Below are 27,698 nucleotides of genomic sequence, written 5' to 3' on the forward strand. Positions count from 1 at the left end.
CATGACCAGTGTTCATCCAGGTTCAGCTGAACTCTTCCTGTGACAGGAATGCACCACTCTGAGAGACAGCTCATTCCCTTGGAGCTGTCCAACAGGAGCTCTAATTGTTATAGAGGCACACCACTTTGTACTGAACTGAAATCTGTCTCTGAATAATTGTCACACATAAAAGTTGTTTTTGTCATCTACAGCAACATAATTTAATCTAGCCACTATTTTCCATGACAGTACATCAGCTATCTGAAGGTATTTCTTTTGTATTTCATAAGTCTTGCCTTATGTAATTGAAACATCTTACCTTTTCCTAATGTTTTCTCATGTCATACAGCTTCAAGACCTTTCAAACACAAGGCCAATCTTGTGTTTTATAGACTACAGCCTGTAAATATCATTCCTTAAAATGAGGCAAATAAGTCTAATAAGACATTTCCATTTAATTGGTCCAGGATAGAGTATTGTGGAGATAATAGCGATTAAGATCCAAACATTATTTTTCTTCTAATCCTGTTTTTTATTAAATTTGATTTGTTTTTCTACAAGCATATTGCATTTTCAAAATCACAGCAAATTTAGTCATTTGAGATTTTTACTGCTGTTTTCTATTAACAGTCTTTAAGCATTCCATAACTTTTAACTTTGCAGTTGTGTCTTTGAGTACAGCTGAAGAACCTTAAGTAGCAGATATGGTATATGGATCTAGCTTATAAGCACTAAGGAAGATTCATTATTTACAATCCCAATTTTGCTGATTTGTGTAATAGCTTTCTAGTTCTCTTATAATTGTGTATGACTCATTATTTAAGTAAAAGTTCTTTCTAAAATATGTGTTCCTGAGCTCATATTTAGCTTGTGTTTTAAATCCTGTGTCTGCACTGATTAATCAGTGCTTGTATCATGCTTATAAAAATTTTTTAATTTCACTTCTGTTACATCTAAGCAATTGATTCAAAATTGTAATGTTTTCTGAATGAGACCAAGGAAATTTTCAGTAACTCGTTAATTCTAATGTATAGAATTAACATTTTTGACAATCATTTGAATATTTTTCTAGTTGTATCAGCATCTATATAATGTTTTTCATGCATACTCTTAAATAATTAAATTTTCTCAAAGGTCTTAGTGAAGAAAGAACATTTTTAACCCATTCTGCATACATTTTTACTTCTAAAATTGATTTTTATAATAAATTTTTAAAAAGTAGGCATTCTTGTTGTAAAATTTTTATATAATGTGTCATTCTTAAGTTTTTCGAAACCTCTTGTTTAACATAATCTTTTTTTTTTTTTTTTGAGACGGAGTCTTGCTCTGTCACCCAGGCTGGAGTGCAGTGGCATGATCTCAGCTCACTGCAAACTCCGCCTCCCGAGTTCATGCCATTCTCCTGCCTCAGCCTCCAGAGTAGCTGGGACTACAGTCTCCCGCCACCATGCCCGGCTAATTGTTTGTATTTTTTTTTTGTTTTTAGTAGAGATGGGGTTTCACTGTGTTAGCCAGGATGGTCTTGATCTCCTGACCTCATGATCCGCCTGCCTCGGCCTCCCCAAGTACTGGGATTACAGGCGTGAGCCACCACGCCCAGCCTGTTTAATATAATCTTGAATCTTGCCAAACTGCTACTTGTATATCTAAACACTTATATATATGTACAGAATAAAAAAATTATAAATAATAGAAATTACTCTAGTGTGGGGTTGTTTTTAACCACTGATATTTATTTACAAAGCTGTTGGTGAATTCAACCAGAAGTGGCTATGTTAGGGTATTTATGTCCATCACTGTTTTCTTTTTATTACCTTGGTTGTAGGTCCCTAAACTACAAAGGATATTTCTACCCTTGCTTTCCTGATGCGCATAAACAAGTGTCATGTCACACATTTCAAAGAAGTCCTTCATGGATCATTTTATGACAATTTAGGGGCCCTGATGTTTACCAGCAGAGCCGACAAACACAGCAAACACTTTCTTTTAGGTATAATAATGCCTTACTAAACAGAAACAAACAAACAAAAGAAGCAAATTCTCTCCAGAATACAATCTTATAGAAATTCTGTCATCATTAAATAATGCAGATATTTATCTGGACTCCATAGGGTTTATGGGATATGCTTAAACTAGGTTAATACTATAGTTTTATCCATGGGTGTTATATTTGTAATTCAGTTCCTGGCCTATATAATCCGTCAAACACTGGGTGAATTTTATCTCTTCCAGAGATTCCAAATTGCCTACAGAAATAATCTAGCTGTTTTGGGTTATGACAGAGACATAGAGTGCTCTCTCTTCCATGCTAAAATGTGAAACAACCCTCTCATTTTTATCATATACATATGGTATTATGGTATTTTCACATACATGTATGCACATCTTTCACATAGAAAATTTTTCCTCTTTGAAATGGTCATTAAACCCTGATTAGTGAAATTCATGATGCAGAAGCAGACTATATTCAATGGAGTTCAATTGTTTTCTCTTTAGACCCTCAGATTTTCTTTGCTATGTTTGATTACACATCACATTATATGCAAAAATTAACTCTAAATGGATTAAAGCTCTAATTACAAACTTTTTATAAAAATACCTGTTTTCTGAGAATTACAGAATTCTTAGAAAAACATGCATGTGGCCGGGCGCAGTGGCTCACAGCTCTAATCCCAGCACTTTGGGAGGCTGAGGTGTGCGGATCACAAGGTCAGGAAATCGAGACCATCCTGGCTAACACAGTGATACCCCATGTCTACTAAAAATGCAAAAAATTAGCCAGGCGTGGTGGTGGGTGCCTGTAGTCCCAACTACTAGGCAGGCTGAGGCAGGAGAATGGTGTGAAACTGGAAGGCGGAGCTTGCAGTGAGCCGAGATGGCACCACTGCAATCCAGCCTGGGCAACAGAGTGAGACTCCGTATCAAAAAAAAAAAAAAAAAAAAAAGAAAAAAAGAAAATGCATGTATCTTTTATTGTCATGTGTTGTTTGGCAATGGATTCTTAGGATATACACCAAAATTATAAGCAATAAGAAAAAAATTGAGAACTTTTGCAGTTCAAAGATAACTATCAAGAAATGTGAAAAGATAACCCACATAAGAGGAAAAATACACAATAAATATATATATTACATATTTATTACACACACACACAAATATATATATATGAGATAGGGGCTCGTATCCAAAATATGTAGATAACAATTAAAAGACAAACCAATTGAAAATCAGCAAACCTTAAATAGATATTTTCCAAAGAAGATATAGAAATGTCTAATACGCACATGGAAAGAAGTTATTAGTTATTAGAGAAGTTCAAATTAAAATCACAATGAGGGCTGGGCATGGTGGCTCACACCTGTAATCCTAGCACTATGGGAGGCTGAGGCGTGTGAATCACCTGTGGTCAGGAGTTTCAGACCAGCTTGGCCAACATGGCAAAACCCCATCTCTACTTAAAATAACAAAAATTAGCCAGGAGTGGTGGCAGGTGCCAATAATCCCAGCTACTTGGGAGGCTGAAGCAGGAGAATCACTTGAACCCAGAGGGCAGAGGTTGCAGTGAGCAGAGATTGCACCACTTCACTCCAGCCTAGGCTAAAGAGCAAAACTCCATCTCAAAAAAAAAAAAAAAAATTACAATGAGATACTACTTCAGGCCTACTAGAATGTCAGTAATAAAAAAGATAGACAATAAGGGACTATGCTGAGAAGATGCGAACTTCATATATATCTGATAGAAATGTAAAATAGTGCCACCACTTTACATACAATTTGGCAACTCTTAATGAGTTACACAAAATGTACTATATGCCCCAGCAATTCTAACTCTAGGTATCTACGAAGAGAACTTTAAACATATCTCTGCCTGAAGATTTGTACATAAATGTCTATAGGAGCATTTCTTCAAAATAGCCAAAAAGTGGAAACAATTCAAAGGTGCATTGTTTGGACAAACACAATCACACATGATTTCATTTACAGAAACTGTCATTAAAAGGCAAATATTTAATAACAGAAATTAGATTGAAACTACTGGTTATGAAGAACTGGGGTAATAATAGGGGAATTGCTGCAAATGTAGGGGAAGATGTGGGAGAACTCTATAAACTGCTGGTGAAAATGTAAATTAGCACAACCTCTATGGAAAACACTACGGCGAGTTCTCAAAGAACTAAAAGTAGAACCACCATTTGATCCAGCATTCCCACTATTGGGTACTACCCAAAAGAAAAGAAAGAAATAATAATAAAACAACCCTATAATTATATGTCTATTACAGCACTAGTCCCAATAACAAAGATATGGAATCAATCAACCTAAGTGTCCATCAATGGATGAATAGATTAAGGAAATATGCTGTATAAGTATATATGTATGTATACATATATATATATCCACACACATTTAATGAAATACTATTCAGCTATTAAAAAAAGAGTGAAATCATATTTTTTGCAGCAACATTGATGGAACTGGAGGCCGTTATCTTAAATGAAACAAGACAGGCACAGAAAGTCAAATATAACATATTCTTGTTCATAAGTGGGTGCTAAAAATGTGTACATGTGGATAGAGAGAGTGGAATGATGGACAATGGAGACTCTGAAGGGTGAGGTGGTAGGAGGGGGTGGATGAAATTAGTTAAGGGATACAATGCATGTAATTTGGGTGATGGATATCCTAAAGGCTCTCAGTTGTTAAGTAAATTAAAATGGATATAATTTATTCTGTTTTACTTTATATTTGTTGTTCCATCAGTAAATATAAAACCAGATATTTAGGGGAAACACTGTAACACAGAGGTTGGCAAACTTATCCTATAAAGGAAGATAGTTAATAATTTGTGCCATTTTAAGCATAATACACATAATACATGGTCTCTGTCACAACTACTGTGAAAGTGGTTAGAGACAGTATGTAAACAAATGGGTGTTTGTATTTACAAAACTTGTATTTACAAAAATATTGGTAGGCCAGATATGGCCCATAGGCTGTACATTTCCAACTGCTACTGTTACAGAAGTAACTGATGGGGTTTAAATTGGTATGTCTTTTCTTTCTGGAGACAAATTAGTCAAATATCAAAAGTTTTACTTGATGCTTTTTCATATTCTATTTTTAGTTTTTTGTCTCAAGGCAACAATAAGATCAGTCATATATTTAAAATATATGTGTATAAATATATATATCACATATATAATTAGTGTATTTATACACATACATATATACATAATCAAATGTCATTTCTAATATCTGAAATTTAGAAGTGGTAACATAAGTTTTGGTATCATTGTGCAATGAGACTCTATATGGCCAAATTTATATTTATAAAAATAGATTTTATTGGCATGGAAACATATTCAACACGTATCAAAAGAAATACACTTATATGAATTGTAATGATTCTAATTTGTGAAATAACATATGCACATATTTGCGTACAATTTATAGATCTGTAGCTTTATGGGGGCAAGTCTAAAATATATGCTTCTAATTTTTGGCAATATTATTATTTGGAGCTATAATTTCTGATAATTAAATATTTTAAAATATGTATTTCCTGTATTGCTTATTTTTCTATAGTGAATATATACAGCAACACTTAAAATGAAGTGGGAAAATAAAAATCAGTATTGGCACATTTTCTTTAATAATTAAAAACATAAAAATCTGTTCTTAATATACTGATTTGAAGTTTCTAGTTAATTAAACTTTTATGAATATTCACTATATCACTACAACAAAGTACTTACCAACCACATAAAAATGAAGTGCATAACATATTACTTCAAAAATCAGTTAATTAAATATTCAAATCCATGCCTGAACTTGAAATATGACTGATTAAAAGCAATCAATTTTTAAAGCCATTTGAAAAGCACTACTCATTGATTCTTTGTAAAAACTGACCTGGATTACTAAGCTACACACTTTTAATTATAGCAACAAACATATTTCTGCTACATATTATTTTGTATAATCATTTATTAATTTCCTCCACTATCTTTCAAATGTCATTTAAACTGCTATATAAACAGCAAAGTCTAAATCATTTTAATTGCTAAATTTCCTTCTCAGGAATACTTAAAAATAAAAAGGCAATTCAGGCAATTAATCTGTCAGTAAGAAGACAACATAGATAAAAGCCTGATTAGCTAGAAGCCACCTTATCAGATACTTGTTAACTGTAATTTTGGAAACACAGTAACTTTAGGAAGAAAAAAATCGGCAAAATTTAGATTTAGAAGCAAAGCAAACACACAATATCCCCACCAAAAAGCTTTGGAAACCATCTGCTCCTTTTCCCTTAAAAACAAAGGTTATCATTTAAATCCTGTCTTACTTCTTTTTCCCAAGACTCAGAAAAAGACTTAACCTTAAACTCTCTTTCCACAACTACTAGTCAAGGTTAATGCCTTCACTTCTTGGCTTTCATCCTTTGTCATCCCATGACTGAGCTGCTGAACTCTACTGGGTATAGTATAGCACCATTTATTTTATTCTTTCTCCTTCGCCACTTAAGTGATTTAATCATATAAATATACCCTTATTTCCTTCATCTTAAAAAAATTCACTTTGCAACTAAACTTCTCAAAGCATTCAACTATGTATCTTCCCCACTTTATTACCTTGTATTATTACTATGCTTCTCTCTGAATTTGTCTTTTCTCAACTATTCTAAAATCTTTCTCAGGTGTTAACTGACTTCTCAACAGCCACATTCAACGTAAAAAGCTTACATTCAAGAAACCCTGGCTGCTCCAGTGATGTTTGTATAAGCTTGGGCAAGCTGTTCAGCCTCCCTCAGTCTTAGTTTTATCATCTTTAAGGATTATTATAGCTCGCATAGCTATTTTATTAACAAGTTTTGAAAAATTAAGGAAATCTAATGTGAAGTAGCTACTCAACAATTTAACATTTTTAGAGCATGTATGAAAAATAGTAAATATTTTTTTAAACATACTAAATTTATTAACATCATTAGATGACTTTATGACCTACTAAATACCTCATTTAACTTTTCAAAACTTATCTACAAAGAGATATACATGGCTAATAAGGACACGAAAATATACTCAACAGCATTTGCCATCAGGGAAATGAAAATCAAAACTATAATGAGATATCCTTTCACACCCATTAGGATGGCTATAATAAAACAGTCAGAAAATGACAAATGTTAGTGAGGATGTAGAGAAATTAGAATCCTTATATATTATTGGTGAGAATATAAAATGTTGCATCCACCTTGGAAAACAGCCTAGTGGTTCCACAAAAAGTTAAAAATGGAATTACTACATGATATAATTATTAAGTTACCTCAATACTAGTTAAGGGAGAAATTTTCTGATCTTAATCTCTAATCATTCAACTCTCTTTGCTTCCTAGTCTCCTTAAACCTTGAAGTGTCCATAAACAATAAGGTATTAAATGGGTGAAATTCTCATTTTCTTCCCCTCCTTTTACCTATAGAAAGCCCCAGCTGGGGGGCAGAAAGAGTCATGTAAAAATTTATATCGAATTCATAGTCTGGATTATAACATAGAACTGAGTATTTTAATTTCTAAATTGATACTGTTTTAGTAAAATTAAATGATCATGAAAATTGTATTACCTGAAAATCGTCAAAAATATCTCCCAGGAGTAAGGGAAGAATTTTTTCCAATGGATATATTTTAAAGTCACAGTGAGACACAAAAATAAAATTTTCTTTAAATTGTAAAAACACAAAAACATTCTGTATGAAGGATGTTTGCAGAAAAATCATAGCTCATTAAAAATTATAAAAGGCCAGTATGGTGGCTCATGCCTGTATTCCCAGCACTTTGGGAGGCCAAGGTAGGCAGATCACCTGAGGTCAGGAGTTGGAGACCAGCCTGGCCAACTTGGTGAAACTCCGTCTCTATAAAAATACAAAAATTAGCTGAGCGTGGGGGCACATGCCTGTAATCCCAGCTACTCTGGAGGCTGAGGCAGGAGAATCACTTGAAACCAGGAGGCGGAGGTTGCATGAGCCCAGATCACCCCACTGCAGACAGAGGGAGACTCGGTCTCAAAAAAAAAAAAAAAAAAAAAAAAATATATATATATATATATATATATATATAATATATAAAACACACAAAATAAGATAATTTCATTTTTTAAAATAAAATTTAATGTGCACTATGCTTGTATTTAATTTGTTTATGCTACTGAGTGCTGTCTTTAAATGCCTGTGTCTTTGGAGATCTTAAAGAAACCTTGTGACTGTAAGCCTAAGCTTGCCTGAGAACATTCAGAAGACTTTTGGAAAACAAAGTTCAAAGAAAACATTTAGGAAGTACAAGTTATGAGCTCTGGCAACTAATAGTCTTTAGTTGGTGCCTTAATGAAGACTAGACTTTTACATTGTTCCTGATATAAAATCTTGCACTGAATTATAGTTTGTCTAACTGCATCTTTATTGTTTCTAACTTGAGTCCGCTTAATGGTCTGGGTAATATTCCAATTTCATGAAGATTGCTCTCCCTCTTTTTTCTGTTTTTGCTTACTGTTTCCTACTTAAGTCTAAGTGTTGTTTAATATTGTCTCCTACACTGAATGATTTACATAATATTAAATATCAACATACAAACTCTTTTTTATTAAGAGACACATGGCAGGCCTTCAATCGGTAGTTAGTCAATGAATAAAGAATATATGTTGATATTAAAGTCAGTCAAGATTGATTTATGTGATCTATTATTTTATACTGTTCTTGGAAACCAATGACATGTCTGCAATTATTACCTATCATGTATTGTATATTTGAGTTATTAAGTTATGTCTGCCAGTATAGATTTTCCCCAAGAAAATAGCTGGAGATGGGTCAGCCACCTTGGTGTTTGCCCCCTACTACTAAGTAGATTAGGTTCCAGTTCCCCTCCACCTATGCTGAAATGGGTCATGCCTTGTTGTGTCTCCAGTATGTCATATTCCATGGAACTACTCTCCTGAAGACATTTTAGAATTATATTTTCAGTCAACATAAGATAGCAGATGGATAATCTGCTTGAAGGCAATTGAGGTCATATATCATTAGGCATCAGGGAAATTGTATATGTAACCAAACATCTGTATTTGAAAAATATAGTCAAAAGCTTTCCAAAAAAATTCTCAAACCCTAATTCTTGCCAATTTAACATCTGAAAAATATAGAAAAGTCCGTGGATTTTTGAACTGAAAGAGCCACTAGAGATCATGTTTTCCAACTCAATAATTTCACAGATGGAAAATGGAGCCAAAGGAAGTTAAATGCTTTACCTAGATTCATATAACTAGTTACTGACAAAAGTGGGACTGAAATGCAAGTTTTTGATGGTGTTTTATTACCATGCTGCTACCCTCAGCCTACTGAATCTATTAAATCCTGTGTATATATTGTAGACATTAAGTTTGTTCTCTAAATATAATACCAAAGTCCCCAGTCATTTTTAATGAAATTTCTGTAATCATATTGGAAAAATGACAGTCAAAATTATCTTTCATATATTCTCAGAGAATGCTTTCTCCTGAAGGAAATACTCAATATAAGATTAGGATAACAAGATCTCTTTAAAATGAATGTTTCCATTTGCAGAATTAAATATTTAGAGCTTCCCAGAAATGTGTTGGCATGAGTTCACATTTGAATATCTCCTTTCTAGTTTATAAGAAATAGCCTAAGAAATGAAGAAATATGGAAGCTGTATCATCTGGAAGCTAGGGTAAATCATTTTGTAAATGCCAGAAACTATGAAGAATGTTTGATATATATGGGGTAGATGAGGCTCTAGACAGATTGATAAATTTTCTTCCTGTAACAGTATGGCTTAATGGAAAAGCAATGGAGATGATGAACCACTGGGGATTAGGTAAAATGGGGCAAGGACTGTCAAGTGGATTGGTAATTTGATTAAAGTTCCTTTGGTCCAGTGGTTTTTAACATGGATGTTCCAGTGTGAAGGCATTATTGATTGAAAGGTGCTATTGACAATTACTGGATTTGTGCCAGAAATGCTTGAAATCTGGCCATGCTCTCAACAGTTCTGCATAACAAGATCTGCTCCATATCTTGCATCCCTCATAATTTGAATGATATATTGATTACTCATGTAGGTAAAAGTGAGTTTATTAATAACTGTGTTGAGAACCTTTATTTTTCACATAAATACAAAATATTTCTGTACATATTTAATACTCAATGAATTTTACAGTAAGGTAATTACTATGTATGTAGATTTAAAACAAGACCATAATTTTTTTTTTTTTTTTTTTTTTTTTTTACAAGGCATAGAATGAGTCATTCCTCATTTTGGGAAATTGTTTTCTTGTATTTTTTGAATAGGTCATCTCACAAAATCATTTCTGTCTACAGTTGTACTCATGACATTTTCTATGATTTTCTACATTTAGGCACAAGCATTTTGCTCTTTCAGTATTTCCACTTGTATCGTCATCTCCAAGTTTTTGTGTATAAAATATTTTTATTATAATCTATTCTCCATTTTATTATACATTTATATTATACTTAGGGCATTATATTTTTTAAATGTATGTAGCCATAATTCTGAATTTCATTTCAGGTTAGATAAGGGAATGAATAAAATATTCAATTAAAAATGGGGCAATGGGTCTGACTGGGTTGCAAGCCACTGTTCTCCTCACTGTTCTGAGGAATTTAAAGTCATAAGTCAACACTAGGACCCTACAAGCTCCTAGGACCCCACAGGAGGCTAAGAACAGAATGATTACTTGGTAGTGCCAGCAACATATAATGCTGTAGATCAACGGTCACTGGCTCAAATCAACATAGAGGCCAAGAGCAAAATAGCAAGATGTGACTTGGGCAAGTAGAAAACATTCGAAATGCTGCATTGTAACATGGAGGAAGTTCCTCATCTCTAGTTGATTGCTGATCTGAAGTGTAATAATTTTATTTTAGTGAGCACATGCCACCAAGATACCATTTCAAGGAACTAGTGCCTATCTCTGTAGATGTACTTTAGCAATTAGCTTCTTCAATAATTCCATCCACTTTAAAAAAATATTTATTTTTCATTGTTTTGAGATGGGGTCTCACTCTGTCACCCAGGCTGGAGTGCAGTGGCACAGTTTTGGCTCACTGCAGCCTCCACCTTCCAAGTTAAGCAATTCTCCCACCTCAGCCTCCATCACGCTGGGCTAATTTTTTGCATTTTTAATAGAGATGGAATTTCACCATGTTGGCCAGGTTGATCTTGAACTCCTGACCACAGGCGATCCGCCCTCCTACACCTCCCAAAGTGCTAGGATTACAGGTATGAGCCACTGCACCTGGCCAGGATTGCTTCCACTTTAAACAGCGGCCTCCTCCAGTGTAATCTGATCCAGCCACCATAGAACCAATGCTAGTTTGAGGCAGAATATAAATGTGGACACTGTGTTGGGCCATTTTAACTCTAGAGTGTCTCCTGGGGTCAGCTCAAGCTGTCATTGGTGTTGCCTCCCTCTGACCAACTTGCCTAGACCCCGCTGTTCCACAGGTATTGATCCTAAGGGCACTCCCTAATTAACATTCTGCCCATTTAGCTCAATCTCAGAGTCAGCTTCCCAGAGTTCTCTGAGAACCAAGTACGGAACATTCGTTGTTAAAATCTCATAATGATTTTCAAGAGAAAATGGCAATGTGAATTCTTATGTAAACTCTTCTGATTTTTTAACTATTGCCAGCTAATTTAAATCTTTTTCCCATCAACACATTGTAGGCTCATTTAGATCACAGTTAGGGAGATTATAATTCAGGATTTTCTACAATTGTCTCAGAATAAGCATTAATAGAATCCCTTTCATTGTTGAATATGTCCAGTTTAGACAATTAATTAATTTTATGATCACCCTTCTCTTAGACCATCAGCTTGCTACTTCTGCTTGAGAAAAAAAGATTCCTGAGGCAGCACATTTCTGCCAGGCTCAATTAGGCCAAATTTGTTCAATCAAGAATGGGCCACTGATTGCCACAAGGCATCTAGGGTATATTCGTTCTTACACTGTGGTTGGCAGTCTGGTGACATTGGATGAAAAGTAAAAGCCATTTCGGTGTCAGAAATGGCAGCCAACCAAACCAAGTCTGGCACGATGTTTTGACAAAACCGTTTTCTCAGAAAGAGAAAAACTCCTATTTCCCTGCTGGGTTTATTCGTGTTCTTGGCCTCTTCACAAGTCTACTTAGTCAACTGTAAATCCTTTAAGCTGGTAAAAAATCCTCCACTTTGATATGTTAGATAAAGTGTCTAATTTTCTAAAGTGTCTAGGAAACATAGAAAAATGACTGTATAGTAAATCTCAAAAAATGTAAATAAATGCAAAGAGCAAAAATGAAGGAAAAAATATCACTGACAATATAAATGTCAATATTACAGGCATTTTAATAAAACTATAAATAAATACAAACACGTTACTTGGTTATTAGCTAATTAATTAGTTGATTAATATAATCTGGAAAAAATTAATAATTAATTATCGTATCAGAGAACAAGTAAAACTGTACTGACTTAATGCCTGGAAAATAATAGTGTTGAGAACATTCCCTATCAAAAGGTGTGGGATGCAGCCAAAGTAGAAATCAAAACCAAATCCATAACATTGGGAGCATTTATTTAATTTTTTAAGAAATAAAAATAAATGAAAAATTTTAGAAAAAAGAAAAAGACAAAGAAAATAATAAGGCATTTATTTTAAAGTATATAATTTATTTGTAAGGCAAAGGGTTGCTTTTTTGAATAAATAAAAATGAAAATGATTAGTTAATACCCTGAATGGGAGCTATGTATGTATGTACAGGCATGTATTTGTGTGTGTGTGTGTGTGCATATGTGTGTGTGCATATATATATATGTGTGTGTATATATATATGTGTATATATGTGTATATATGTGTATATATATGTGTATATATATGTGTATATATATGTGTGTGTGTATATATATATGTAGACATATATACAAGGGAAACTGAACTTAATCTAACTTTACTGAAGCAGGTTGAAGGATGTGACTAACCCGATGTGCTAATTACACTGTGGGAGCTACTGAGGTGCTTATAAAGATTTATGATGAACAGAACATGAGACTAAACTTGATGTAAAATTGTGAAAAACAGGATATCAGAGTAAGCTTAATGTAACAACTTGACACAAATTTAATATCTGCTTTTTATTTACTAAAACTAGGATGATGTATGAAAACTTGTATAGCTTTTTTAATGTATATCTTTCCTATATACTAGAAATTCCCTACACTTTTTAAGCTACTTGCTGACTGCCTGCTTGCATTCAGCATATTTTTTTGTGCAAATTAGCTAAATTCTATAAAATGCTACACTATATATAATATATAACTATACTATATATAAAATACTATACAATAAAATTCTATAAAATACTATAGTATGTATATTTAGGACAATTTTGGCTTTGTGAGTAATTTGGCTCAATATATTTCTTAGAGTTACCCTTTTAAAATTTTTTATCAGTTAAGTAAATTTTAATAGTTTGTTCTAAATAAAAGTATCTATTTGAAAACCCTTTTATTAGAAAATTATATATATCTGCCTCAATATTCAGTAATAACACTATCAAGGATAGTCTCCCTCTCTCTCTCACGGGAGAATTAAACCAAGACCAAAAGAAACATGTCAATTCATAAATATGGAATTACCCAATTTGGAAATCACTATTAGCTGACTAGGTTAGTAAGTATCCAATAAATGTTTGCATTGCTAGGAAAAAAACAATATGATTCATATCTGTAAGTAATGGCTAACACAGACTGAGTAACAAATGTGTGCCAGACACCAGGAAGACCATTAAACATATTGTCTCTCTTAATTCTCAAAACAAACAACTGTATTTCCTTGGGACTATAGCTCTTTTTACAGACAAGGAGACTAAGACTTAGAGAGGTAAATCCATTTATCCACAGTCACATAGTAAGTAATGTATTTGACTTAGTAATAATGGGGTAAGTTTGAATGGAGTAGGAGACAGAAATTACATTTTTTTAACTATACAAATTTTTCAGCATTTCCAGTATAGCATTTTTAGTATATTTTAAATCAAGTTTATAAATTGCATGTGTGTGTCTGTGTGTGTGTGGGTGTGTATCTGGATTTTGGAATGTTTACATACACATTATGGGATATCTTGGGGAAGGGACCCAACCAAGTCTAAACATAAAATTCATTTATTGCTCATATACAACTTAAACGTATAGTCTGAAGGTAATTTTATATATACCTTAAAGAATTTTTTGGATGAAACAAACTTCATGTACATTGAACCATCATAAAATAAAGGTGTCATGGGATACTACTCAGCCATATAAAAGAACAAAGTGGAGTCTTTTGCAGCAAGTTGGATGGAGCTGGAGGGTATTATCCTAAGTGAAGTAACTCAGGAAGAGAAAACCAAATACCATATATTCTCACTTATCTGTGGGAGCTAAGCTATGTGTATGCAAAGACATTCAGAGTGATATAATGATATAATGAAATGGAGACTCAGAAGGGGGCCAATGAATAAAAAAAAACGCTACATATTGAGTACAATGTACACTACTCGGGTGGCAAGTGCACTAAAATCTCAGACTTCACCACTATGCAATTCATCCATGTAGCCAAAACCACTTGTACCCCAAAAACTACTGGAATTAAGCAATTTTTTTTTAAAAGAAAGTTTGTCACTATTTTAGCCACCCATGGGGACAATCTGGTTGTTTGCCATCACCATCATTCTTGGCTCTTAATTTATATGCTACCAATAGGCAATCATTTTTTTACATTTATTCATACAAAAGTACTTAACAGTAAAAAAAAATACAATTAATACAGTGAAAACGTGTTCAGGGTAACTAAAGTAGTAGCATCACCAGAATACTTGTGTCTGCTGTTAAACAACTGCAAAACCAAAGAAGAGCAGGCTTTCAGTCACCACCTACAACGTTGTGTATTGATTTAAAAGTTGCTGTATGCTGTATTTTTCTTTTAGGTGAGGAGAAGCATCAGAAGCAGTGGGGAGACTAGGAAGTTGGTCCTCTAGGGATAAGGAGGAATTCTACTAGACGTCTTTTAAAGATGTTTCCTCTGGTCTTCTGACTCATTAAACATACGTTTTGTCTTAGAAGTCTCTCTTTGATTTTCTATACTGACATAATATCTTTTCTGTTATGAATGTGCCCTGCTCTAGTTTTTAAATAAGCCCATCACACTTTTTCACCATGTCATATATAGGCACTTTTTCCTCAATGTCAACTACATGATCTCTATTCTTACTATTATCAAGATTGCCTTAATTCACAACCATTTTGGCTATTTTACCATCAGTCAATGAATGAACAACTGTAGCCTCAATATAAATGTATAAAACTTCTTTGATATCTACTTCTTCAAGCTTACTGATGAATTCTGAAGGTATATTTTTTTGCATATGTAGGAAAGTCAGCCACTTTTTTTTCTCACTTGAGGGCTGTTGTCACCCAGTGCAGCTTCCCTGCAGTGAGCATGAATCACCTGTAGAAGAGCTTTGTGAAATCAATCAAAAAGATGTTTCTGGTGATCCATGCCTTTTGTTATCATAATAATGGGCTGATAAGAAATTTTCTCATTTAAAACAGCAAAAATGCAAAATTTTGCCTATTTCAGCAACTTTACACTTAAGCTTGCCTACTGCATTAGCACATCCCAGCATAGTTACTCTATCCTTAGCATCCTTCATTCCTGTAGAAGCTGTCTCGTCAGCTGTGGTCAGTGTCTTTATGGAGCAATAACATCAGAACAATGATGTTTTATGAGCATTAAAGACTCGTTCTGTTGTAAATTCTCATCTGCAATGATCTTTGTTAACTCCTCAATGAATTTATCTGCTACTTTGTGATCAGCAGATGCTTTATCAGCAGAAATCATTACAAATTTAATGCCATGTCTTTTCTTAAATATTTGCAAGTGGTGTGTTGAATATTCATAGTTCCCTTCAATTTACAGTTCATCGTGATGGATCTTTGCTTATTTTATGATTACTATTACTGACATGTAATAGTAATCACTGCAACACTTGCAGATCCACTCTTCCAAAATATAATCCACATCTTTATTTTTAGCTTTATGCAATGTTTTCTTATTTTTCATTAACATTCTTTTATCACTTTCAGCATAGAACTCAACAGTTTATCCTGTTTCTTCAGGCCATATATAGCAGTAATTCCAACACCATACTCTTCTGTAAGACATTTCACACTTACACTGCTCTCTTTCTCCAACAGCTTGATTTTCTATGCTATAGATAAACATAAATGCTTATTATTTTTGGTACCACTGTTACTGATAGGGGTATCTGCAGGCTTTTTTGACATTTTCAACAATATCTTTATACCATACAGCAGAGATTATGCAAACAATCTCAATGAGTAATTCACATAGCTTTCGGTTCCATGTAGGGCATTGTGGGGATCCTGCCACTGGTGCATTTGGCCCTGACCACATGCTTTTCTTTTCTTTTTCTTTCTTTTTTTTTTTTTTTTTTAAAAAAAGCAAAACAAAACAAAACAAAAAACCTTTAGTGTGTATGCTTGTCTGGGGGAATCCCGGCATGCAATGGAAAAAGATATCACAGCTTAAGTGGACTGGGAGGGTCTTTTTCTCTTGGGGACTCTAAAAAACTGAGTTGTGTGGCTACATTTTGACTGTCCCTGTCACACGAGGTCAGGTGTGGAATTTTCCACCTGTGCATCATTTTAGAACTCAAAAAGTTTTGGAATTTGGAGCATTTCATACTTTAGATTTTTGGATTACAGATGCTCATCTGTATACAAAATAAGTAGGAGCTACATGTACTGATATAAAAACGTTTTTATGATCTAGCATTAAATGGAAGATAATATGTAAATTATGATACTACTTTATGTAAAGAAAATGTTTTTTGAAAAAAGATTACTAAAATGTAAAGACATTTATAAAATATTAAAATGCTTCTATATTATCTCATTTAATAATATTTTCATAAAACTTTATAACTAGATTATTTAGTAATAATCATGCTTATTAAGTGGTAAAATTTTATGTAGTTGATTTTATTTTCTGCTATTTTTAATTGTATTTTATAATTTTCTTTCACAAGTAGTAACACTGTTAATGCAATATAAGTCTTTAATAGGCCGGACGTGGTGGCTCACGCCTATAATCCCAGCACTTTGGGAGTCCGAGGAGGGCGGATCACGAGGTCAGGAGACTGAGATAATCCTGGCTAACACGGTGAAACCCTGTCTCTACTAAAAATACAAAAAATTAGCCAGGCGTGGTGGCACGCGCCGGTAGTCCCAGCTACTCAGGAGGCTGAGGCTGGAGGATTGCTTAAACCCAGAAGGTGGGGGTTGCAGTGAGCCTAGATCGTGTCACTGAACTCCAGCCTGGGCGGTAGAGCGAGACTCCATCCCCTCCCCACCCCCCAAAAAAAAAGTAAGACGTTTGAAATTTACTCTCTTAGTTATTCTGAAATATCAAAACATCACATTGTACTTCATAAGTGATCAATTATGACTTGTCAATCAAAAACAATCTTAATAATAAAATTTAAAATATCTATTGCTAAAAACTAATGGTTTTATGTAAAGCATAAAATTTATCAATATTTCTTCCGAATGTTCTTTTTGAAACTATGTATACTGATTGGGAAACTGCATTTATTGTAAGAGTTCATTGGAATTTTAACTTACATAACTAGGTGTCAGCTCTGGATAATTTTTATTTTGGTATTGAAAGAAAATTGGCTCAAATCCTATTCCATGTATGGTTGGGAACTGTGCACCCTTTAAAATGCCTGCCAGAGATTTTAGCGGACTTTTGTTATACCTGGTCACTTCTGAGGTACATTTGCAGCTTCTCCTACCTTTAAGAACGTTCTCATTTCTTGCTTCCTATAGTAATTTCCTTATTTGCAACACAAATGTGAGAGAAATATAGTCCCATTTTACTTAGTTACCCTAGGCATCAAGATAACAACTGTAATTCATCCAATCCTAGCATAGAATGCAAAATTAAATTTAAACATATTTGTATCTTGTTTCTATTATTTCATCCGTCTTTGATTCCTTGTCAGAGAAATTTCATTTGTCACATCTTCTACCCTGACTCAAGCATCTTGTTATATTGTTGAGTACCTTCCACCTCCTTTAAACTCCTCTCTTCCCGTTTGTACATACCCAGCCTTTAAATTTTTATTTTTTTTCAGATAAAGTTATTCTTTGATTTGTTTGAATTCTAACCTAAGAAAAATCTTTCCACAGTTAAAATGATCCATAAAAATATTTTGTCAGTTGGTTTTCTTCCTCTCCATGGGGAATTATGAGGTCAACTTTACATTTTTCTTCTCACAGTATATGTATTACAACAGCCTAATAAATAAGTAGCTATATCTAAAAAGTTGATCACATTTTTCCATGATATTAATATTACATGGTCATTCTACATCCTCAGTGCTGCAGTTTTAAAGTTATCTATTTATCTTTTTAGTTAATCACACTTCAGCTCAGGAAGGCTGTTCCTATCAGACTTGTTACCATTGGCAAGCCAGGGTCTCTAAAAGCATTTTAGTTTACAGATGTGCTAAGTGAGTTGGACTATAGGCTTTCTAAGAATATTTTCAATTTATGTAACATAGGTGTGTTTTTAGATGCATCCATTAAAGAAGATAAAAAGAAAAATAATGTACCTAACTAGCACATTTACTTCATTTCCTAATACAAATTTATGATTTGAAATATGAATCCCCAAGTCCATAAAAAGCTAGGCTAATTATATTTTAAGAAGTATTCATTATCTTATTTCCTCTTTGGATTTTAATAAAAACAAGCTTTTAATTTTCAGTAACACCATTATAAGACATTTTTATTTGTAGAAGTAACAATATTTCAAAAATAATTATTTTCTTGCACCAAATCTTGTGAATATAAAATCCAATCTACAGCTCTAAATTGGGAAATCTCCAGGGATGTTTTGAATGGTGGCGTTATTTTGCCAAACTCCATGTCTCAGAGAAATTTTAGAGAAAAGCTACAGCTTTTTCTTAATGAAAGTAAGGTAGAAGAATAAACAAAAACTAAAGATAATCATTTGGTATGGTTAAGAGAAAGGCTATGGGATTTTTATTAAATTAAATTAGGACTTTAAAAACCAGACTATAAACTATATGCTTATATATATAAGTAATATAGTAAACTATATGCTTCCAATATTTGCTTTTGTTCACATATCAACGTTTGTCTAAAAGGAAATTAAAAAAGAAAATAGAGAGGAGAATTAAAACAAGCCAATGTATTGAGAAAATTGCATTAAAATGGTAAAAGATGGAAGGAGAGAAAAGGAAAAATAAAAGAAAAACAAAAAATATATTTTATCATATTTTCTTCTACATAATCTCTTTATATACCTATTTAATTTAGAGAGTTTAAATTCCTCTTCCCTCCAATATCATGTGTTAGGTACTCAAATTTGATTTCACTCTACCTTTTTGAAAGAGAATTTCCATTGTATCTCTCGAAACAGTATTGCTTAAATAGGCTATAAATTTCACTTCCAATCTCCTAGACACATAGTTTTCTTGCTGTGATGTAGTCTCATCCTTTGTCTCTTTCTAAGGAAATTTTTCTCCAATAGAATTTACTTCTAATTTATAATAAAGATTCTGACTTCATTTTTTATGTTTTACTGCTGGCTTCTTTCAATTCCCACCACTCCCTCTGCCTCTTCTGCCCCATATTTGAGCAAGCCGAAAAGAAAGCACAGGTACTCCTTCTTTGGAAGCCAGAAGTTCAAAGCAATTAAGCCCTAGCCCACGTGTGAGAGCCTTCGCCTCAACCTTTCCCTAATCACAAAAAACCCAAGCCAGGCAACTTTCCATACTCTCTCAAACCATTTTTGGACCTGCTTGCTGCTTGCCCTGCTCTCCTGAGAAAGTCTCATTATGAGAGTAATAAACTGTTTCCTTAACCTCTTAGTGTGTATGTGGCATCATCAGTCTTGACATTCCAAGCAAAACTTTGGGGGATGGGTCTATCCTGTTTCTTCGTGGAGATCACAAAATGTCTGCATTATTTAGATAAGTCCGTCCTCACTCCTTTGGGGTGAAACAAGTAAAGAGACACACTTGGTAATTTTTCCAGGTGCATAGCCATATTAGAAGAGGATCTTGTTTTATATTCAGGAACATAGGAAACAAGACAGAATTGTTGACTCCATGCAATCCCCTCCATTTTGTTTTGTTAACCACTGGGCATAACAGTAAGTGAATGGCTCTCCAGCATTCTTTAGCTATTCTTTAAGCTATTCCCATGTTCTTTAGGGAAGGGGAATATCTGTTTAGCATAGTTATTTTACTCTCATTTTCTAATGCAACATGTATCCTTCTCATAGCAATGTTTAGTTGCTTATGTTTTTGACCCCAGAAAGACCTGAAATGGTTTAGACAGATACACTAGTTACAGAAACCCAAGGCCATACAGTTCCCTAGCTCCAAATTACACATTTTTATGTTTTCATCTTAATTATTTTTCCCAGGAACAGGGTTAATTATAACTCACTGAAGATTATATAATGATTCAAATGATCTTATAAAATCAATCTTAATAATACAATGTCAAAACGATTATGCCACATATTTGATCATTATAAAAATTTTCCTGTTATCGAAACCCTAATAAGAAATTAAAATAAGATAAGTAAAATTCTTTTAAAAATTAAAAATCTATGAAGTTGTCTCAGTTTTCTATTGGAGACATCATCTCAACAATATCACACCAAAACCAAAAGTCAAGCTCTCTTTTCTTCTTATGTTAATTTCAGGCCCCAAAACACAAGTGCAAGAAAAGCAACAAAAATATTTAAGAGAAAACTGGAGGTTAGAATTATGACAAGCCAACATGTCATGTGGATAAAGCAATTCTACAAGACTAAGAGCCCAGTACTCATTCCCCAGGGTAACATTATGTCAGCGTGTCATGCCATTGCTTTGACAGGGTAACCCAAGGGAGGTTGAGCAATGTCTGTGTCTTAGGTAATGTCTTGGTTCAGCGAGCTCAGAGGACCTATGCCCTACATGTTCATCTGAACACTAAATCTTTAGAATAAACTAATTTGTTTTTATTATAAACCCAATTATTGAAAAACATTAGCTAGATTAAAATAATCCCCTAACCAAGGTGCTTCCAGTTTCCCTAGAGTCATACCGATGCAGCTTTATAGATACTAGTACCATCTTAACCCCGCTCAGGCGGTAAGTTTAAGACACTTAAGCCTTGAAAATATTTAGCAAGCACTAGTCTGTTTAACTGATTGTTATGTTATTAAGAAATTCTTCATGCAAATTTCTGCTCTTTCCAAAAGAAAATTCTACCTTTCCACGATGTAAGAAAATGAACAGTTTGAGCAATTTGTGATCGTGGTATCTCCCCTGCCAGGTAAGTATCAGTTTGAGCAATTTGAATTTCTTTTCAGGGTTCTTTCATAGCCTTACTCATAAACTTTGTTCTCCCTGTAATTTCCAGAAGTCAGCAAACTACATAGAGTTAAGATAATTTATTTGGTTATTTCAGTCATTCTTACTGCTTAGGTCACCAACACTACCAGTTTTAAGAGTCAGTGTCTTTTTCTAATCTCTCTTCTCTGAAGTGGAATATGATTCCAGTGTTTTTCTAAACCTTTTGGGTTGGTACATGCACCATAGTTAGCTTAGGTTATACAAATACCAGTTTAATTATGGCAGTCTTTCTTGTAACATCCTTATTTTATTTCTAGTCAGGAAGTACATAATATATTAATAGTTCTTTTCCTTGTCATATTTTCTTAGCATTGAGTGAGTCAGTGCCTAGACACTAGTATTTCAAATGTTTCCAGTATTACCAGAGACCCTCTTCCCCGACTATTACATGACAACCATGGCTATGAATAGATACTAACTGTATTTATGAGAACAGAATGTGACGTTGCAAGTCAACATGTATTTTATTGTGCAATTATAATAGAAGTTAACTTATATTTTGCTAAGAAAAAGCAGTTTACTACTATCCTCTCAAAACAAAATTAGATAGATTTCTTATTTTAAAATGCCAATGATGAAGAGTATCAGTTTTTGTATTCAATTCTTCCTTCTTTTTGATATTTAGAATTGATTTGATTTCGCTGACTTAACCAGTAAAGGTTATATCTTGCAATAAATCTTTCAAAGTTCTACTAGAGCTAAATTGGTTAAGAAAAAATAAAACATTCTGCCTCTAACACAGCCTAATTTGACTGTTGGATATTTGTGACAGCAAAGTTCAAAATCTTGCCAAGATTAAGACCTTGGAAAAACCAAAGAGTTCCAAAGATATACTGATCTTCCCAGGCCTTTGGAATAACTTACTGTTACTCATACTTCATTCAAAGAATGACTATGAAAAACGGCCCCTTTCTAATTTTACTTCTAAATAATTTTATCATGTTCTCTCAGGGTCCCAGACTTGCCCATCTGCTCAATATTTTCAGAAAATTCAAATATTCTGCTTCTAAAGTCTAGAACATACCATGTTTAAAAGTTAAATATTACATACCTGTAGTTTCAGCTACTAGAGAGGCTGATGTAGGAGGATCCCTTGAGCTCAGGAGTTTGAATCTAGCCTAAGAAACATAGCAAGTTTTCATCTCTTAATAATAATAATAATAGAAACAAATATTAAAGAGATCCAGTCCACTTAAAAATCAGTGTTAATTTTGATAATTTATTTTAAATGATACCCAAGTTATTTAATAGTAAAATAAGGTAGAATTATTCTACCAGGGCCCAGCGCAGTGGCTCACGCCTGTAATACCAGCACTTTGGGAGACCAAGGCGGGCGGATCATGAGGTCAGGAGATCGAGACCATCCTGACTAACATGGTGAAACCTCGTCTCTACTAAAAATACAAAAAAATTAACTGAGCATGGTGGTGGGCGCCTGTAGTCCAGCTACTCGGGAGGTTGAGGCAGGAGAATGGCGTGAACCCGGGAGGTGGAGCTTACAGTGAGCTGAGATCGTGCCACTGCACTCCAGCCTGGGCAACAGAGCAAGACTCTGTCTCAAAAAAAAAAAAAAAAAGAATAATTCTACCAGTAGGCTTAATGTTTTAGATAGAAGATGCTAAGAAACATATGTCAATAGTTTTAATTTTTGTATTGCATATTTTGATTTACATAGGGAAGTTTGACCTCAATCAATCAATGAATCTACCAGTTTCCACTGATTCAACATTTACCAAGTTCAGCCTATTATCCTTGTTATGAAATCATGCCAGTGTGGTCGCAAGCAATTAATTAGCTACAGTTATGAGCACTCTTAGTAGCATTAATAAATTCACTTCTACATGTATATTTCTAATGCATTAATAGATGACATCATATAGTGGTTTTCTGGAGCAATGTATGTCTTTAAATTAGCATTATCTATAACAAATAATAATTTTAAGAAATCATTTTGGAAGGGCTGTTACAGATTTTAGTAAGTAATGTGTATTCTTTATTTCTTTATCTGTATGAGTTTTATGTAAGTTTACAATTTTCCAGACTGATAAATATGATATACTATCAAAATATTTCCAGGGATACAGAAAATTTATAATTTAGAAAGAAATAAAAAGATGTCATTTTACAAGTCTGGCATGTGATCCAGTAGCTAAGAGACTCAAGGCTTCAAGAGGAATTAGTTAAAATTAAATTAATTGAAGGTTTTATTTTAATGAGTACTCTGAGAAGATTGTTGTAAGAAATTAAAATTCAGTGCTTTTCAAAATGAGAAATGTCTTCAGGCAGAGTTTTCATGTTTACCAGTTAAACTATAAGCAAATCACAGGAAATGAAATACTTTTTTTTCTATTACCTGCCACCAAATAAAAAACTTTCTTCAAGGTGCTTTCAAAATTAATGTCTTTTTTTACTTGTACAATTGTACTAATGGTATTTAAAATGTGTAGATTTTTTATGCCTAAATTAATTTAAAATTCAGAATCCTTTCTTTGAAAAGCTAATAAGGTATACAGATATTGATGTGCCATTGCAATTCTACAAGAATACTAAGGACCAGATGTATGTCTCTAACAAAAACTTAGAAAAGCATAGACACACAATAGTTAATGAAACAACAATTACGAATTGTAATCTTAAATAAAAATAAAAACATAATCATTATAAGTTATTTAAAAGCCCTGGAATATCTTTACTAAATTTAATATTTAAATATTAAAGTGGTATTACAATTTCAAAAAGAAATCCATAATAATGAATTTGAAATTATAAATATATACAAATAAATGGTGAAAGTTATCAAACTCAAGCATATATAATTAGAATTGCTATCATAATTCTAACATTAACTGCGTAAATCTGCAGCTCCTTTTTGAATCTGAGCTTCTTTTTTACAAATGGAATTAAAAAAAATATAAGCAGGCACTAGATTCTTATTGCCCATTTGGAAGAAACAACAAATCATGAAGGAAATTAGTTCTTTCTCAGTGTTTAAAAAGATTTCCAGAGATGTAATTCTGGGGTTCTGATACAGAGAAAATATTTTAAAATACTTATTTAATGGCATATTTTGGTAGGAATGATAAATATAAGTTGGAACATGACATCAAGATAAGTTTTAGTATACACAATTTTTAGAAGAGAGCCATGAATAAAATCTAGAATAAAACTGAATTGTATGTCTTACAAACTGCCCTGCAAAAATATTATCTTTACCATAATTTTTTAAAAGACAAATTAAAATGTTTAAGGTTACATTATATTTTAAAGGCTCAACATCAAGTAATAAAAGTCATCTCTGTATGTTACTGAGTATGCAGATAAAATCCTTGTCAAAATTTTTTGAAATTAAAAAACTTAAAACTTTCACATATATTAATTATATTTTACACACAAACACACACACACATACACACGTATAAAATTTCACTCAGAAAGTTATGAGAGAATTTATTACCAATAATCTAGTAAGTCCTTAAGTACTACAGGGAACGTTTAGTATTAGATGACTAAATATCATAATTTCCATTTGATATTTTAGTGTATACAAAAATGAAGACATTTAATTTGTCATAGCATTAATTTGAATAGAATTTCTTAAGGATTAGACCAGACTAACCTTTTCTAAAGAGTCTAGGTAAACAATTTTACCCATGAAAAGTTAATATGCTAAGATAGCAAACATTTTTTATTCTAGCTCAGCATGCTACTTTACATTATCCTGGATGAAAAGCATAATCCTCACTTTATGGTAATGTGTTAGGATTTAAAGATGATGGAGCATAAAGGAGGAAGATGCAAAGTCTGGGTAACTACCAAAGTTTGAGCACTGAATATTTGCCTACACACATATACTCATGTATGTATATATATATGCATGTAGAAATGCATGTTTATTATGTGTATATACATGTTTATTAATTTTACTGTTTTTTGCCTTTTATAGTCTTTTGTTGGATACCAAGAATGCATTTTTTTAATCATAAGGGGTGTCACACACTGTATTTCTCAATATTATCTTTAGCACTTACTTTGTCTCTTGCATATAGTAATCGTTTGACCTAACTTTGCTGAAAAAGTGACATCAACCTGTGAGAAAACTTATTATATGAGGGCTGAAGCAGTGTGTGTTACTTATCAGCATGCTGTCTTATCCCAGATTACATTTGGTAGATTTTTAAAGAAATAGCATTTTGTACTTCCAAGTTACAGATACGTCCTTCTTTCTTTAAAGATTATTTTTCATTTTGAATATTTTATAAAAGTGTTAATATTTTGTGAGTCTGAGAGAGAGAGATGTGAAATGAAAAGCCATTGAGCTGGGCACGGTGGCTCAAGCCTGTAATCCCAGCACTTTGGAAGGCCAATGCAGGTGGATTGTTTGAGGTCAGGAGTTCAAGACCAGCCTGACAAACATGTTGAAACCCTGTCTCTACTAAATACTAAATCCTAAATACAAAAAAAAAAAAAAAAAAAAAAAATAGCTGGGCGTGGTGGCGTATGCCTGTAATCCCAGCTACTTGGGAGGCTGAGGCAGGAAAATCGCTTGAACCCGGGAAGCAGAGGTTGCAGTGAGCCCAGATTGCACCATTGCATTCCAGCCTGGGCAACAGAATGAAACTCCGTCTCAAAAAAAAAAGAAAAGAAAAGAAAAGAAAAGGCCATTTATTGTGACACATTTTACTTGCCTGTTATAATCATTTTGTAATTGAGCAATTTTATCAAAATTAAATATCAAATTTTTATGTATGACAATTGACATTATAAAGTAAATTAAAAGACAAATGATAAACCAGCACACAATATTTGGCAAGTAAAGGGCAAAAGGTTACATTTTCTTATATATGAAGAAAACATAAGATATAACTTTAAAAAACACACAGGTAATCCACAGAAGAGAAAATGAAAATGAACACTCATTCATTCATCCAATTAACCAGAAATTTTCAAATACTTACTCTGTAACAGATACCATTCTAGATGCTGTGAGATCAGTGACTTGAATTAAAAAAAAAAAAAGAAGCTCTTAGATTTATACAATATTTATAGTCTAGTGGGGAAGGTTTGGGAAGCAGACAATAAATAAATAAACAATTGAATGTATTGTGATTTCGATGTTAAGTGCCTTGAAGTAAAATTAAGTAGGATGATAGGGATAGAGAAGGTAGAGTTGGAGAATGTTGTTATTTTACAGAGAGGGATCATAGAAAGCCCTATTTATAATAAGGTGATATTAATGTGAGAACTGAAACAGGAAGGGAATGAAACATATGGGTGTCCTTCAGAAAGCAGAAGGGATAAGATGTGGAAAGGCCCCAAGGTATGATCAGGATTGTTTGTCCAATGTGAGGAGGAGACTGATTATGGAGAGTGGAATTCTGGGTGATGTCACAGAGCTAGCTGGGCTCAGATCTTGTAGTCTTTTGCACACCACTGAAAGGCTTTGGTGTTGACCTTAGTGAGGTGAAAAGCCATTGGAGGGTTTTGAACAGTTGGCATCCAGTTGGCATTAAAGACATAAAGTTACTTGAATAACCCGAAAATGAGGGTATAGCATAGCAAAGAGGTCTGAGGTCTGGGGCACGCCAACTTTTAGAAGTCAGAGGGCGAAGTTCCTACCAAAGGAGACTAAGAAAGAGAAGGAATGATGTGAGAGAAACAGCAAAAGACACAGATATGCCAAAATACAACCAAGAAAAGTGCTTCAGGGAGGAAATAGTTGAAATGTTCCCAAATATTTTGATGGTTCAACTAAGAAGTCTGCAAATAGAGAATGTAATGTGGCAAGGTAGAAGTGGAGTGGGTGGCTTTCCCAAGAACCGTTTGAATGGAGTGTGAAAATAAGACCCTTAAAATGAGGTGGTATGTGTGTAGAGGTTGAAGAGCATGTAGAAGAGGAATCAGAATGGCTGAATAGTGGTTTGGGGGCAGTGTGGTTTGTTCTAAAGGGAAGCAGAGGAATGAGGAGATAGTGAAGGGAAATGTGGCTTCAAAGGAAGGATCTTCTTAAGAAAGAAACAATCACTGCTGTTTGTATATAAATGTTTCCATAGCTCCAATAATTATCAAAGAGAAAGGGAGAAAAAATGGCGATACAAGAAATAGAAGAGACAATTGTTGGATCAATATTCTTAAGAGGGCATTAAGGGATGAGAGC

At 33.5% G+C, this 27,698-nt stretch overlaps 1 long non-coding RNA gene across 1 annotated transcript in view; it reads right to left on the reverse strand.

Annotated features, from left to right (window-relative positions):
• Positions 1-26,856, reverse strand: part of LOC129532114 (uncharacterized) — a 68,922-nt gene extending 42,066 nt beyond the window's left edge. The window contains exons 1-2 of the long non-coding RNA XR_008677735.1: positions 26,500-26,856; positions 22,596-22,662 (exon numbers count right to left, since the gene is read on the reverse strand). This is a non-coding gene — a long non-coding RNA (uncharacterized lncRNA). The remainder of the gene's footprint in view (positions 1-22,595; positions 22,663-26,499) is intronic.
• Between the last annotated feature and the right edge of the window lie 842 nt (positions 26,857-27,698).

The sequence above is a fragment of the Gorilla gorilla genome, chromosome 11, assembly GCF_029281585.2.
Source record: "Gorilla gorilla gorilla isolate KB3781 chromosome 11, NHGRI_mGorGor1-v2.1_pri, whole genome shotgun sequence".
Classification (NCBI taxonomy): Eukaryota; Metazoa; Chordata; class Mammalia; order Primates; family Hominidae; genus Gorilla; species Gorilla gorilla.